The 17,973-nt window shown below is 41.9% G+C and overlaps 1 long non-coding RNA gene across 1 annotated transcript in view; it reads right to left on the reverse strand.

Moving 5' to 3' along the window:
* The window catches only part of LOC142290991 (uncharacterized), a 143,185-nt gene that overhangs the window by 15,815 nt on the left and 109,397 nt on the right, over window positions 1-17,973 (reverse strand). Inside the window, exon 3 of the long non-coding RNA XR_012750423.1 lies at window positions 12,561-12,765. This is a non-coding gene — a long non-coding RNA (uncharacterized LOC142290991). The remainder of the gene's footprint in view (window positions 1-12,560; window positions 12,766-17,973) is intronic.

Here is a 17,973-nt window from a genome sequence, read left to right on the forward strand (position 1 = left end):
AAAGGTTGGAAAGGAAGCATTTTGGTAGCCAACAGTTTGCAGATGCTGAAAGTCAAGCTCTAAGCCATGTCATGCCCTTCTAAAAGCATGTAAAACACAGCAAGGGGACTCCAACCACAGTCTCCCTCGTTTCCACTAATTGGGCCACACACACCCCACTTGACTGGCTTCTGTTGACCCCCATTTTCAAGATGAAAAAGATCCTTTGCATGAAGCACTCTCAAAAATATGCGTGCCTTTCACAATACGCGTGCCTTTTACCTCCCCTGGATGACCCAGGGGAAGAAAAGTCCTCTGAGAGCCATGACTTGTTCATCTTGGTTCTTTTTTCAAAAGCGAGGGCACTCCAACCACAGTCTCCCTCGTTTCCACTAATTGGGCCACACACACCCCACTTGACTGGCATCAGTTGACCCCCATTTTCAAGATGAAAAAGATCCTTTGCATGAAGCACTCTCAAAAATACGCGTGCCTTTCACCTCCCCTGGCTGAGCCAGGGGAAGAAAAGTCCTCTGAGAGCCATGACTTGTTCATCTTGGTGAACGTTAGTCTGTCCACATTGTCAGAGGACAGATGCGTGTGCTTAGCTGTCAGCACACCCCCAGCAGCACTGAGGACACGTTCCGAGAAAACGCTGGCTGCGGGACACAACAAGATCCCCAAGGCGTACATGGTGAGCTCAGGCAATTTATCCAGATTGGAAGCCTAAAATGAGCAGGGCTCAAGTTGCACAGTAATGGCATTGACGTTCCCTTGCATATACTCATATCTGTGTCTCCTCCTCTTTTTCCTTTGTTTTCGCATGAGTATATGTCCTTGTCACTTTCCCATGTGTTTGTGTTGTGTTGTGAGTTGTTTGTCACCTTTTGGACCCCTTTGAGGGTGTTTTCTAGGTGTTTTTATGTGTTTGTGATTGCCTGCCATTGTTTCCTATGCGGTTCGAGTGGTTCGTCGAACGTTCGCCGAACCGAACTCGAACGGGACCTCCGTTCGACGAACCGAACTCGAGTCGAACCACGGCCGGTTCGCTCATCTCTACATTTAACCCCTTAAATCTCGCTGCCAAAGTCTGGCAGCGAGATCTATATGCGCGCAGCCATGATTTTTACTTACCGCCGCCCCCACCATGCTAATCACCCACGCTGAACTCCTCTTCATGAATGTGCTTACTGAGGAAGGTCTATGGACCGAAAACGTTCTGTTGTTGTTATGCACATTAAATAAATCACACGTTGCAGCCAATCTTGGGAGTGCCTTGTATTCTTCTATTGACAAAATGCCTTGGAACCTGAAGCGCACCCCTACATCTATTACCATCAGCACAGAGGAAGTGCCATTCACTTCTTGTTTTTTTCAACAGCTGACATGTGTTCCTGCATGTTGCGAGTGGAATCACTTCCACTCGCAACATTTAACCCCTTAAATCACGCTGCCAAAGTCTGGCAGCGAGATCTATATGCGCGCGGCCATGATTTTTACTTACCGCCGCCCCCACCGGAAGTCACGTGCGTGATCACGTGACTTTTGGTGGTTGCCATCATAGCACAGGGTCATATGTTTCATATTTCGTTTTCCCTCGGCCGAGAGCAGAGAGAAACAGGAAGTGACTGAATCTGCTGTTTACAGCTGTATAGCTGTGATCAGCAGATAGATAAGAGCGATCAGATTGCTGATCGCTATAGCCCCCTAGGGGGACTAGTAAAATAAAAAAAAAATTAAAAAAAAAGTTTTAAAAAATTAAAAAAAAAAAACTAAAAGTTCAAATCACTCCCCTTTTCCCCCATTGAAAATTAAAGGGTTAAAAAATAAATAAATATACACATATTTGGTATCGCCGCGTTCAGAAATGCCCGATCTATCAAAATATAAAATCAATTAATCTGATTGGTAAACGGCGTAGTGCCAAAAAAATTCCAAACGCCAAAATTACGTTTTTTGGTCACCGAAAGTTTTACACAAAATGCAATAATAGGCGATCAAAATGTAGCATCTGTGCAAAAATGGTACCATTAGAAATGACAGCTTGAGACGCAAAAAATAAGCTGTCACTGAGCCATAGATCCAGAAAAATGAGAACGCTACGTGTTTTGGAAAATGGCGCAAAACATGCGCCACTTTTATTGGACAAGCTTGTACATTTTTTTAACCCCTTAGATACAAGTAAACTTATGCATGTTTGGTGTCTACAAACTCTCACCTACCTCAGGCATCATACCCACACATCAGTTTTTATCAAAATTAGGGACCAAAGCCCGGGAATATTTATCAGCAAAAAGTATATGTGTTATTCCCATTAACAATTTTTTATTAGGATATAGAAAACACACCAACAGTGTAAAAGGTATTTTGACCATCACGCCACAACAAACATGATATAATATAGACATACAATGTTTAAAAGAGAGGTTACAAATACAGGGGATCAAATAGAGGCTCAGGACTTAACTTAGAGACCATAAATGGTTCATCAAGGCAGCGCCACACAATTAAAGAAATAGGATGCTTGCTGTCCATAGACGTCAAGATCGATGTATATTGGTGCTCTCCAAAACGTCCCCTTAGTTCTTATAATAACAGAGATGAGACATCAAATCCTTCAATTTAGCAGAAGTGAGCCATCAATTTCATGGTAGATTTACAACAGTCTCCACCTCGACGCGTTTCCCCACATGTTATATATGTGGTTCATCAGGAGGCTATAAGACAGACAATTTCTATCAGCAACAAGTTGTAATAGTATTAACCATAGATTGTGCATTCATAAGCTACACCATAGAAAGGCATGTAAGATAGAGAGACAATATCAAAGATACAAGAGTACTTGCCCAGGGAGATGAGGTACTAGATATGCAGATCCATGGCGCCCATCAAACAGGATCCACGGCCGATCAGACAATGCTAAAAAGATAATACTGCCATAGTCCAGAGAGGCGTCATGGAGCTGCATACCACCATGAGGTTTAAATAGCCTGTAATCCCATAATCAGCTGTAAGCGGTCAGGGCAATCATGCAGATGCCAGCACCGCCATGTATGCGCATGCCTAATGCATTGCGCACACTTGGGAAAACCCAGGATGCCGATATAATTAGAACGCCGCCGTCCATATCCCCATTGCGCCTGCCCAGAACCTCCCAGGCAGCGCGCACGTGCGGACGGAGGCCCTCAAGTGCCACAGTCAGATAGAAATAGACACAAGCATAGCGCATGCGTGAGGGTCCTGACTGTTATGACGTCTGCATGGAAACGCCGCCATCCACATCCCCGTCGCGCCTGCCCAATCAGCAGGCAGCGCGCACGTGTGGACGGAGGCCTTGAGAGGCCATAATCACATGGACATAAACAGGAGCACAGCGCATGCGTAGGGGTCTTCAATACTACGGCGTCTGCATAAAAATCGTAAGATGATACAGAGCACCGTGTGCCCACGCATGCGCAGTAAAGCAAGGGAAGTACTCAATGCTTTACTGCACGTCTAGCATTAATATAAAGCACCCGCTGCAATATATATTTGTTGAAAAAAGGTTATTTTATAGATAAGGCCATATTAAAGGGGGCTCCCATTCATAGGAATATAAATATAATATAATTTAATTTAGCTGATGTAAATAGATTATAGACGCCATAATAGACATGACCCCCATTTGTAGGCGCATAAATAACATGGACATCATAGGATATACACTTAGATACAATAGATTAAAGACGCCATAACAGATATGACCCCCATTGATAGGCACATAGATAATATAGGATATACAATAACAGGCAAATATACCATTATATATTATTAACCCTGTCAGAAGTATAATAGGGATACCATCCTTCTAGACAGATATACCCTCCATGTATACATTATGAGGGTACATCCATCACGAATCTCCCAGGGCAAGGACAAGAATATATAGATATTAACCATTAATATGGTCCATTCCAAATAGGGAAAGAAGTCTTACAAAGTAAAGCAAAAATGGATTTACATTAACAATTTGGGTTCCGCTTAAAGCTAAGTGGGAAGAAAACAGCCAAGAGAGAGCTGTTCATTCAGCCCTCTTGGAGTCAAAGATCCCATTTTGAATATCCAGGCTGATTCCTTCTGCAATAATACCCTATCAAAATCTCCTCCCCTAGGGTTGGGTTTCACCACCTCCAAAATGGAAAAATGAATTTGAGCTATATCTCCACCATGGATCATATTAATATGGCGAGAGATTGATGTATCTCGTCCATTCCTAATATCCGAAAGATGTTCGCCCACCCGCCTCCGGAGTTCTCTGTGGGTCTTCCCTATATAGTCCATAGGGCAAGTACAGGTGGCCCTATAGACAACTCCGGAGGTTTTACAGTTACCAAAATCACGTAGGGGGAAAATTTTTCCTGTGGCTGCACTGGTCACCCTTCTGCATTGTTCAATGGATCCACAATATTTACAGTTTCCACAGCGGAACATCCCGCAGATACGTCTATCTAGCCATGTTCCCTGTGGTCTAGGTCCCTGGTACATGCTGTGCACCAATTTATCGCCTATGGTACGACCCCGCCTGTAAGTAATGCTAGGAGATTTATTAATATACTTTACCAAATCGGGATCAGCCCTCAGAATCTTCCAGTGCTTCTTTATCACCGAAAAGACTCTTTCAGATTGTACATCGTACGTGCCAATGATACGCGTGATGTTACAATCATTTTCACGCATCCGGGGAACCATAAGACTGTGTCTATTGGTATTTTTTGCAAGGGCATAGGAGTGCTGAATAATCTTTTTGGGATAACCACGGTCTAGGAATCGACCAAAAAGGTCCGAGGCCTGTGCCTTGAAATCTTTTTCTCTTGAGCAATTTCTGCGGATTCGCAGAAACTGCCCTTTAGGAATACCCCTCTTTAGGGGAAAAGGATGATGGCTGTCCCATTTCAAAAGGGAGTTGGTCGCTGTAGGTTTACGATGGGTAAATGTGTGGATCTTGCCCTCCTCATCCTTTTGTATAACCAAATCTAAAAAGGTGATAGAAGTCTGATCATAAGTATGGGTGAATCTCAGGCCTAAGGAATTGTTATTGAGGCCCTTGACAAATTTCTCAAAATCAAAAATAGATCCTGTCCAAAGGATGAGGATGTCATCAATGTATCGGACCCAGAGTCCGATACATTGATGAGATTCCTCATCCTCCCCCCCAAAAACTACTGTTTCTTCCCACCAGCCCAGGTACAGATTGGCGTAACAGGGGGCACAGGGGCTCCCCATTGCTGTACCCCTGAGCTGGTGGAAGTACTTAGTATTAAATAAAAAATAATTATGGTACAGGGTAAAGGACAGGAGTTCTTCGATAAATTTGCTATGCCTCACACATTCCACAGCCCTAGACCTAAGAAAAAAGTCCACTGCCCTAAGTCCCAGGTCGTGGGGAATGGAGCTATAAAGTGCCTCAACGTCAATGGAGGCCAGGATAGTATCCGGGCCCACATTGACGTCTTCGAGGATTTGTAAAAGATGGGGGGTATCTCGGACATACGAGGGGAGAGATGTAACAAAAGGGCGTAAGACCTTGTCGACATAAATGCCAACATTTTGAGACAAAGAATTTATGCCTGCCACAATGGGCCTGCCCTTCAAAGGTTCGAGGCCCTTGTGCACCTTCGGGAGTGCATAGAATACTGGTATCACTGGACATTGTGGTACCATAAATTCATATTCACCCATCGATATCAAATTATTCTGCCTGGCTTTATCAAGTATAGGATGGAGGATATCAGTATATGCTTTTGTGGGGTCAAAAGATAGCCGCTCATAGGTATCTATATCATTAAGTAAAGCATGACACATGTCAAGATATTTTGTGTGGCTCAGAACCACAAGGTTTCCGCCCTTGTTGGACTGCTTAATGATAAGATCCCTATTTTTTGATAATCGATCCAGTGCCTGGAGTTCCCCTTCTGTAAGATTAGACCCCAGGCCATATAGAGATTGGGGTATTTTTTGGAGGTCCTCTTGCACAAGTTTTAGGAAGATGTCTACACTTGTACAATTAGGGGTGGGTGGAGATTTTTTACTTGGTCTCTTCAAATTAGTGAAGGGACCATCACCCCTCCCCCTAGTACTCTCCCTCAACAAATCAGAGAGGGACTGAAAACATTCGAAGTCCTCCTCTGATATACCCAAATCTCTACATTGTTCCTTAGTATTGTGCTCAAAAAATAATTTCCACCTGAGTTTTCTTCCAAAGAGCTCTAGATCTTTTATCCAACCAAAACAATCAAACCGATTAGAGGGAATGAAACCCAACCCCCTCGATAACACTGCGTAGTCCTCATGGGATAAAGAAGTATCAGAAAGATTTAGTATCCTCCCCTGGCTTGAAATTATTTTTTGAGCACAATACTAAGGAACAATGTAGAGATTTGTGTATATCAGAGGAGGACTTCGAATGTTTTCAGTCCCTCTCTGATTTGTTGAGGGACAGTACTAGGGGGAGGGGTGATGGTCCCTTCACTAATTTGAAGAGACCAAGTAAAAAATCTCCACCCACCCCTAATTGTACAAGTGTAGACATCTTCCTAAAACTTGTGCAAGAGGACCTCCAAAAATACCCCAATCTCTATATGGCCTGGGGTCTAATCTTACAGAAGGGGAACTCCAGGCACTGGATCGATTATCAAAAAATAGGGATCTTATCATTAAGCAGTCCGACAAGGGCGGAAACCTTGTGGTTCTGAGCCACACAAAATATCTTGACATGTGTCATGCTTTACTTAATGATATAGATACCTATGAGCGGCTATCTTTTGACCCCACAAAAGCATATACTGATATCCTCCATCCTATACTTGATAAAGCCAGGCAGAATAATTTGATATCGATGGGTGAATATGAATTTATGGTACCACAATGTCCAGTGATACCAGTATTCTATGCACTCCCGAAGGTGCACAAGGGCCTCGAACCTTTGAAGGGCAGGCCCATTGTGGCAGGCATAAATTCTTTGTCTCAAAATGTTGGCATTTATGTCGACAAGGTCTTACGCCCTTTTGTTACATCTCTCCCCTCGTATGTCCGAGATACCCCCCCATCTTTTACAAATCCTCGAAGACGTCAATGTGGGCCCGGATACTATCCTGGCCTCCATTGACGTTGAGGCACTTTATAGCTCCATTCCCCACGACCTGGGACTTAGGGCAGTGGACTTTTTTCTTAGGTCTAAGGCTGTGGAATGTGTGAGGCATAGCAAATTTATCGAAGAACTCCTGTCCTTTACCCTGTACCATAATTATTTTTTATTTAATACTAAGTACTTCCACCAGCTCAGGGGTACAGCAATGGGGAGCCCCTGTGCCCCCAGTTACGCCAATCTGTACCTGGGCTGGTGGGAAGAAACAGTAGTTTTTGGGGGGGAGGATGAGGAATCTCATCAATGTATCGGACTCTGGGTCCGATACATTGATGACATCCTCATCCTTTGGACAGGATCTATTTTTGATTTTGAGAAATTTGTCAAGGGCCTCAATAACAACTCCTTAGGCCTGAGATTCACCCATACTTATGATCAGACTTCTATCACCTTTTTAGATTTGGTTATACAAAAGGATGAGGAGGGCAAGATCCACACATTTACCCATCGTAAACCTACAGCGACCAACTCCCTTTTGAAATGGGACAGCCATCATCCTTTTCCCCTAAAGAGGGGTATTCCTAAAGGGCAGTTTCTGCGAATCCGCAGAAATTGCTCAAGAGAAAAAGATTTCAAGGCACAGGCCTCGGACCTTTTTGGTCGATTCCTAGACCGTGGTTATCCCAAAAAGATTATTCAGCACTCCTATGCCCTTGCAAAAAATACCAATAGACACAGTCTTATGGTTCCCCGGATGCGTGAAAATGATTGTAACATCACGCGTATCATTGGCACGTACGATGTACAATCTGAAAGAGTCTTTTCGGTGATAAAGAAGCACTGGAAGATTCTGAGGGCTGATCCCGATTTGGTAAAGTATATTAATAAATCTCCTAGCATTACTTACAGGCGGGGTCGTACCATAGGCGATAAATTGGTGCACAGCATGTACCAGGGACCTAGACCACAGGGAACATGGCTAGATAGACGTATCTGCGGGATGTTCCGCTGTGGAAACTGTAAATATTGTGGATCCATGGAACAATGCAGAAGGGTGACCAGTGCAGTCACGGGAAAAATTTTCCCCCTATGTGATTTTGGTAACTGTAAAACCTCCGGAGTTGTCTATAGGGCCACCTGTACTTGCCCTATGGACTATATAAGGAAGCCCCTCAGAGAACTCCGGAGGCGGGTGGGCGAACATCTTTCGGATATTAGGAATGGACGAGATACATCAATCTCTCGCCATATTAATATGATCCATGGGGGAGATATAGCTCAAATTCATTTTTCCATTTTGGAGGTGGTGAAACCCAACCCTAGGGGAGGAGATTTTGATAGGGTATTATTGCAGAAGGAATCAGCCTGGATATTCAAAATGGGATCTTTGACTCCAGGAGGGCTGAATGAACAGCTCTCTCTTGGCTGTTTTCTTCCCACTTAGCTTTAAGCGGAACCCAAATTGTTAATGTAAATCCATTTTTGCTTTACTTTGTAAGACTTCTTTCCCTATTTGGAATGGACCATATTAATGGTTAATATCTATATATTCTTGTCCTTGCCCTGGGAGATTCGTGATGGATGTACCCTCATAATGTATACATGGAGGGTATATCTGTCTAGAAGGATGGTATCCCTATTATACTTCTGACAAGGTTAATAATATATAATGGTATATTTGCCTGTTATTGTATATCCTATATTATCTATGTGCCTATCAATGGGGGTCATATCTGTTATGGCGTCTTTAATCTATTGTATCTAAGTGTATATCCTATGATGTCCATGTTATTTATGCGCCTACAAATGGGGGTCATGTCTATTATGGCGTCTATAATCTATTTACATCAGCTAAATTAAATTATATTATATTTATATTCCTATGAATGGGAGCCCCCTTCAATATGGCCTTATCTATAAAATAACCTTTTTTCAACAAATATATATTGCAGCGGGTGCTTTATATTAATGCTAGACGTGCAGTAAAGCATTGAGTACTTCCCTTGCTTTACTGCGCATGCGTGGGCACACGGTGCTCTGTATCATCTTACGATTTTTATGCAGACGCCGTAGTATTGAAGACCCCTACGCATGCGCTGTGCTCCTGTTTATGTCCATGTGATTATGGCCTCTCAAGGCCTCCGTCCACACGTGCGCGCTGCCTGCTGATTGGGCAGGCGCGACGGGGATGTGGACGGCGGCGTTTCCATGCAGACGTCATAACAGTCAGGACCCTCACGCATGCGCTATGCTTGTGTCTATTTCTATCTGACTGTGGCACTTGAGGGCCTCCGTCCGCACGTGCGCGCTGCCTGGGAGGTTCTGGGCAGGCGCAATGGGGATATGGACGGCGGCATTCTAATTATATCGGCATCCTGGGTTTTCCCAGGTGTGCGCAATGCATTAGGCATGCGCATACATGGCGGTGCTGGCATCTGCATGATTGCCCTGACCGCTTACAGCTGATTATGGGATTACAGGCTATTTAAACCTCATGGTGGTATGCAGCTCCATGACGCCTCTCTGGACTATGGCAGTATTATCTTTTTAGCATTGTCTGATCGGCCGTGGATCCTGTTTGATGGGCGCCATGGATCTGCATATCTAGTACCTCATCTCCCTGGGCAAGTACTCTTGTATCTTTGATATTGTCTCTCTATCTTACATGCCTTTCTATGGTGTAGCTTATGAATGCACAATCTATGGTTAATACTATTACAACTTGTTGCTGATAGAAATTGTCTGTCTTATAGCCTCCTGATGAACCACATATATAACATGTGGGGAAACGTGTCGAGGTGGAGACTGTTGTAAATCTACCATGAAATTGATGGCTCACTTCTGCTAAATTGAAGGATTTGATGTCTCATCTCTGTTATTATAAGAACTAAGGGGACGTTTTGGAGAGCACCAATATACATCGATCTTGACGTCTATGGACAGCAAGCATCCTATTTCTTTAATTGTGTGGCGCTGCCTTGATGAACCATTTATGGTCTCTAAGTTAAGTCCTGAGCCTCTATTTGATCCCCTGTATTTGTAACCTCTCTTTTAAACATTGTATGTCTATATTATATCATGTTTGTTGTGACGTGATGGTCAAAATACCTTTTACACTGTTGGTGTGTTTTCTATATCCTAATAAAAAATTGTTAATGAGAATAACACATATACTTTCCACACATCAGTTTTACCATATAGTGAACACCGTGAATAAAACATCCCAAAAACTATTGTGCCATCACACTTCTTTTGCAGTTTTTCCACACTTGGAATTTTTTTGCTGTTTTCCAGTACACCATATGGTAAAACTTATGGTTTCATTTAAAAGTACAACTTGTCCTGCAAAAACAAGCCCTCATATGGCAAGATTGACAGAAAAATAAAAAAGTTACGGCTCTCGGAAGAAGGGGAGCAAAAAACAAAAACGCAAAAACGGAAAGTGCCCCGGGGCTCAAGGGGTTAAACCACACAGACTACTACTCCCAACATCCTCCCTGGGGCCTGAGCTCTGCCCATGGAGAGCTGTACCATCTGAGCTGCATTATCATCCGCCCCAGAGAGACTTCCTGCAGCGGCGACAAATAAAAGGTTGCATACCACAGGTGGCGTCACGAACAACTACTCCCATCATCCCTATCTTTATTGACACCGCTGGGGTCACAAAACCGGGCAGGCCACCGCAGCGTCCCAGGAGAAGAACCGTGGCCTGATAACGAGTAACTCCCGGACCCCGTGGGCGCGTCATATGGGCAAGTAGGAACCTGCTATAATGAATATTTTTTGTAATTTTCTGATTGGTTGCAGTTAGACAAGCCCCCACCGTGTGTGACTTCGTGTCTCACTTCTTTCAATCAGAGGTGCTGTGTGTGTGTCTCTATAAATATACAAAAAAATGGCTTAGGCTCCGCCCATATTATGATACCCAGCCATGATAAAGCATACGGCTATAGCCTGCAGTCCCCAGCCGTGCGCTTATCTTGGCTATGTAACAAAATAAGAGGGACCGCATGCGGCTTTTAAAAATGATTTAAATAAATAATTAAAAAAAAACTGGTATGCAGTTCCCCCAAGTTTTGATACCCAGCCATGATAAAGCTGACAGCTGGGAGCAGGTATTCTCAGCTTATTGGTATCTCCCAGCCTAACAATAGCAGCCTGCCGCCACCCAGGATTGTCATACAGCTGCCACTAAACCCTCGATTAGTAATGTGAGGCATCTATGAGACTCTTCCATTACTAATGTGTAAATGAAAAGAAATTAACACAAACACTGAAAAACATATTTTATTTGAAGCAAAATACTAAAAAATACACCTGCTTTCACCCTTTTATTAACCTCCAAAACACCCAGGTCTGATATAATTCACACATGGTCTTACAACGATTCCAGCTCTGCTACATCTGAACTTCCCTTATGCAACATTCCTAAGTGGCTGCAGGCTGCTATTTTTAGGCTGGTGGGGCCCAATAACCTTTGGCCTACGCAGCCTGAGAATACCAGCTCCCAGCTGTCAGCATTATCATGGCTGGGTATCAAAATTGGGGGGGACCGCACACCATTTTTTAAAATTATTTATTTAAATTAAAAAAATGCATGTGGTCCATGAACCCATGAACCCATGACATCACTGCTATGGCCGCACACACACTGCTGAGTGCGCCCCTGCGGTGACCTGGGCTGAACCTTATGAGGTCCTTATGAGCTGGCATCAACCCCACAAATATTACCCCATTTGCCACTGCACCAAGGCAATGGGAAGAGCCAGGTCCAGCACCAGAATTGGCGCTTCTAATGGATGTGCAATTTCTGGGGCGGCTGTGGGCTGCTATTGTTAGGTTGGAAAGTGCCAAATAACCTTGGCCGATCCCACCCTAATATCAGCCCCCAGTTGTCTGCTGTACCATGGCTGGTTTTAGTAAAATGGAGGGGACCCCACGTCATTTTTTATTATTATTTTTTTTTTAATCTAAAAATTTAAAAAATAAGCTGCTGCTGTTCCTGTGCTGGATATGAAAATTGAGGGTGGGGACCCCACATCAGTTTTTTTTAAATTAAAAAATAAAAATGCTGTAAAACAGCTGTCCGAGCTAGCTATCCATCTATATCGCTATTCTATCTATTCTTTCTTTCTGTCTATTTTATATGTTCTTTCTTATTTTCTTTCTTTATATCTCTTTATCTATCTTATCTACTCTGTCGATCTATTTCATCTGTTCTATCTATCCATCTATCTATTTTATCTGTTCTATCTATTTATTTTTCTATATCTATAATTTTGCAGGCTTTGCTCATCTTTTACACATTAAAAAAACCATTCATTTCAGTATCATACATTTTTTACCGGTACCAGTCATACGGATGTCACACATATGCAAACACGGACGTCACATGAACGACACACGTATGACACACGGATGTTACACGGATGACCAAACCAGTATGTGTGTCTCTCACCTGTTGAAACACAGATGTCTGAAAGGGGCCTAAGGTTGTAAATGTATAAAATTGGATTGTTCCTTTGTTCTTTGAGCATTCCTTGAAGTGTGCTGAAAGTATTAATGCTCCTGTATGGTTTGTGAATAAACCTCATCGCCTTATCTTCCTGAATTCTCTTTCTCCTGAATTGAATTCCACAAGTTGTCAACCCAATCAGTTAATGCTGTAAAGAGAAATCAAAATTTCAAAATTGACAATTTTTGTTTGCCTCACTTCCGTTTAAAAAAAAATGCAATCAACAGTTAATGTACTTTAATATGGTATGAACAAAAAATGTGAAGTTGTGAAAAAATAAGCCCTCACACCGGTTTGGTGAAGGAAAGATTAAGAATTTTGGGGGTTTTGGAGCAATGAAAGGAAAAAATAAAAGGTCCCAAAAATAAAAATTGCCTGGAAATGAAAGAGTTAAAGAATGTCTGCAATGAAAAATGATTTTGTAGAGAATAATGCTAACATGTCAGTCTACATGAGGAATGTGAATTATTTTGTATTTGACAGTCACCTTTTGGCGCTTTGTGGTCCTGAGTCCATGAAAATATCCGTAGTCTCACTTGTCAGGTGGACAAATAGCACACACAAAACACATAATAAAACTCTCATCCTCCATCTTGGCCCAGGGTCACACAACCGTATAAAAAATCAGACATATTTTCATCCAGAAGATAGGACGCGTGAGATCAGTTTGGTATTCTATGTCAGTCTAGTGCCATGCAAGTGTGCGAGTTTTTTCTTGCCGAAAGTATCTACTTTAAATGTTTTTTATTGTATGGTAAAGACATGAACCCGCACTGCAAGGAGATGAACATACCAATTTAAGGAGGTAATGCAATATAAAGGAAAAAGGGTATTTAAAATGAGATAGATCAGATATAATACAGACCTTTCTTTTCTCTATATAGTTGAACATGATAAAATGAACATATCCACAGGCTGGAAAAATATTAAGAATAAAAGGTAAAATAATGTCTGACAAATAAACAAGGAAAAAATCTGTTCCAACCCCCCCCCCCCTCCCAAAAAAAACAAAAAAAAAAAACCTCCTAGGATTCTGATCTATTTTCCCTTCAAATTTAGAAATAGAAGTGAACTACTCTATCAACGTCTTGGACTAAAGAAAAATCCACAGAAAATACCCTTTATTGAGTGTTGTCTATGAATTAAAATGATGAACCCCAGAAGTGTGGGGAGAAACGCATCTGGTCATTACAGTTTTGGGTTAACTCATTAAGTGACTCAATACTTGTTTTAAAATTACCCTATGTCTCTCCTACATTGGTGGTTACAAGAAAACTATTCTAAATTTCTTAAATGTCTATCACACCTTTTCATCCAATCTGCACTGGTGCCTATACCTACTCCTCAACCGCTAGCACACGGCAGTAGGGAAAAAGTAGGAAGGGCGAGCCGCCGAGGAGTGGGGGCACCAATTAATAAATCTATGGTGCCAACCCGAACAGGATAGGCAGAAACAGAACCAAAGGGAAAGAATAGGGCTTTTTAAAAATCACAGAGATTATGTCATGAAGGGTGGGCAATACACAAGTAATTGTTTAATATTTATTGTTATGTGAGTCTAAAATACAATAAAAAACCTTTAAAGTAGATACTTTCTGTGATACTTCAAAAAATAGGATCTATGGAAAATAAGTACTGTGAATATAATAGAGTTTTTTCTTGCCTAGCATTCGCGTTTCATCCGTATGCAATGAGGTTTTTTGCTCAACAGCTATTATGCTACATTTACAGGACCATTTACAGTGTTCTCTCCTACAGAATGGATACAGTATCCATAAATATCAGACGGTAAATGGATGTATTTTTTATTCTTGCACCCATAGACTTGCATTGACGAGTCTATTCCGATTTACACGACCATATGCACCATGCTACAAGTTTTTTTTTCTCATTCCGAACAGAGCTGAGAAAAAAAAAAGAATTGCAGCTCTGCTCTGCCTCATTGAATAACATTGGTCTGACTGCAATACCTTTTTTTCGCCCATTGCTCTTGTCCGATTTATACACTTGTATGAGCGAGGCCTAACATTAAGTCTAGGAACAGAACGTGTTGGTGTTATCAATATGGAAATTGATACATACTGTACATTTTTACCAAATGTTTTAAACTGTCTTACAAGAAAGGGCACATACAACACTTAAGGGAACCTGTTATGTAAAATAACAATATTAACCTGCAGATATGGGGTTAATCTGAGGGCAATAGTGTTTAAAGCCATGATACCATTAATGGCACTGAAAGCCTGACTAGTGGAAGGAATGAACTTTACTCTACCCAGCAACCTCTGGCTTTCAGTCATAGAGACACAGCCAGTGCAGTCTCAGTCACTGATCAGTATACAGTAAGTAGCAGCTGTAACTACGCCCTGGCGCTGACTGACAGTTGGCTCAGCACTGCTCAGTACAGAGCTAGCTTTCAGTCAGTGCTGGGGATGTGGTTACAGTCGCCGCTCACTATGAATGCCACACTGGCCGCACCTCTGTGACTGAAAGCCGGAGGCTCCCAGGGAGAATAAAGTTAATTTCCTGCTAGGATGAATAAAGTTAAAAGCTCATTTCCTTCAGATAGTCAGGCTTTCAGAACGGTGGCCAGGCAGCTTCAGAATGCTACTAACCTGCAGATTAACTCAACGTCTGCTGATTAATAGCATTTTTTTTACTTAGACGTATAAGCTCACCATTACACGTCACTCACCTCCACCATTCAGTTCCAAGTTCCAGCCTGGCCTTCGGCAAGGCAATAATAAAACAAGGTAAAGTCGAAAGATGTGCAATAAAAGAATTCCAGTTTATTTCATTACATTTCAATGCCATTATGACAGGATAAGACTGTCCGTTGTTGACGTATTTTGACTTTAAAGGGAACCTGTCACCTAGAATATGCGTTCTGACCTATCAGCAGACGCATGTGTGCCCTAATTACATCTCCCTACCCATCCTTGTGTTGTAAAATTGTGTAATATGAAAGTAATAAAAAACGTTTTATTACCTTCATATTTCCTATGTAAATTAGAGAGCTGCTGGCCACATGGGCGGCGCCATGCCCTATGGACGTCTGCATACTTTCCGTGGTATCACGCCCCTGTGGGCGTGATACTATAGAGTCACATGAGCGACGTCCCCGTCGCTCATTCTATCCTGCGCGCACTGCGGCAGGCTTCTTTTCCGGGTGTTCACTTGCCGGCTTCAGACGTGCACTGCGCATGCACAGTGCGCGTCTGAAACTGACAAGGAGAACCTGGAAGAGAAGCCTGCCACAATGGTAACTATAAACGCGCGTAGGATAGAATGAACGACGGGGACGTCACTCATGTGACTCCATGGTATCACGCCCACAGGGCGTGATACCACGGAAAGTATGCAGACGTTCATAGGGCAAGGCACCGCCCATGTGGCCAGCGGCTCTCTAATTTACATAGGAAATATGAAGGTAATAAAATGTTTTTTATTACTTTCATATTACACAATTTTACAACACAAAGATGGGTAGGGAGGTGTAATTAGGGCACACATGCGTCTGCTGATAGGTCAGCACGCATATTCAAGGTGACAGATTCCCTTTAAAAAAGTTTGTGCCATAACGTGCTATGACTCAGACTTTTTTTTTTTTAAAGTCGAAACGCATCAACAACTGACATTCTTATCCTCCCATGATGGCATTGGAATGTAATTTATTAGAGATATCGGCCTCAGTTACCTTTTTGAAATTTACCTTGTTATTTTTTACATAACTTATTTGCATTCTAAAAATGAGCTGCCAGCTCAATATTTTTAAGCCTTATCAAGTTAAATATACTTTTAATATCAATCTGACAATAAAAAATGTGTGATAAAAACATGGGACTGACTCAAGTTTTGAAGGAATCAAGGCAAAAATAGATTAGTCAGTCAAGATATTAAAATTTGTCAGGCTGACTAAGGCAATGGTACATTTTTATATAGGAATTGAACAGTAAATATCACCTGTCTGGGACTGTCCTTTTTATTTAACCCAATAACAACAAAGCAATATAAATTTAGGCCGCCTAGACCAGGTCTTCAACCCCCGCCACCCCTCCTGGCCATTGTAAATTTTTAATGTAGATTTACCCTTTCCCATCCCGGGCAATTTTCTGTTTTTCTTTTATTTTTTCCTTCCGTTCTTATGTAGCTAACAAACATGTATAGGAAAGTCAAACACGGCACTCCAGTGTGTGAGCTGTGATGCCCAAGTAGGATTCCAATCCAGCTCGGTACTTGATAAGATGAAATTATAGGAGATTTTAATCAACGTGACATGTTGATTAAAATATCTCATAGAATTTAATCTCATTGAGTGCCAAGTTTTATTACTACTACTAAACATGTATAGTCCCCACACTGTATGAAGTCCCCCTTAGTAGCCCCCACTCTGCATGATGGACAGCCTTATTAGCCCCCACTCTGTAGGAGGGCCCTCTTAGTAGCCATAACTCTGTAGCACATGATGATACAGTTATATGTGGAGCGATAGCTTCTGGTAGACCCCTCCAAATCAGGCCTTTTCGGCCCCTCCGGTAGCTATGCACATTTGTCATTTCAAGTTAAAATTGCGTAGTTATTATGTGTAAGTCACACCAAATGCATAGATAGTTTTCTGTATTAGTTATGTGAGGAAAGAAGTGGATTTAGAGATCCGTATAAGGCCAACTTCACACATCCGTGTATATACCATGATTTTTGGATCTGTCGCGGTTGTCCTGACTGGATCCAGCAGTCTGTACATGGTCTTTGAAATAAGGACTTGTGAAGCCAGCCTCAGATAAACTGCTTTGTGCCCAAGAAATATGGAATTATATTGAATAACCTTAAGAGATAAGTGCACTTTATTCTATATCACCATCATCATTAACCCTTTCATCAATGTTGACTACCAATGATATTGGGTATAATTCCTAAACCATTGTAAAGATAAAAAAAATGCATCAGGATTTACATCCCTACGGTCTAGACCAACAATTTCAAAAATGTTTGATGTACTGCATGAGGAAAGCTAGACAAGTGAGTATAAATACTTTACCATGGTTTAGAACTTTAAAGCTACTCTTTAACAATACAACTTTTATAGAACTGGCACTTACTAGCAATCACCAAGTTGTGGAATTTATGGCGTGCGTATGCAACTGTGCTGCAACAATTGGCAAAGACCAGAATTCAAGATAGCTATCTTGGCATCTAATTGGTCAGAATGGGGTGGCTTTATTAGGTACGCTATTGGTTCTGTCAGGGCACACTGTTGCATAAAGAAGGCTCACAAATATTGAATCAACCCTTTTAGGGTATATATTGTAATATTGTATATATATTTTTAATGAAAAGCTTTTCAATTTTAATACAG

This window comes from Anomaloglossus baeobatrachus, chromosome 2 (genome assembly GCF_048569485.1).
Source record: "Anomaloglossus baeobatrachus isolate aAnoBae1 chromosome 2, aAnoBae1.hap1, whole genome shotgun sequence".
NCBI classification, from domain to species: domain Eukaryota; kingdom Metazoa; phylum Chordata; class Amphibia; order Anura; family Aromobatidae; genus Anomaloglossus; species Anomaloglossus baeobatrachus.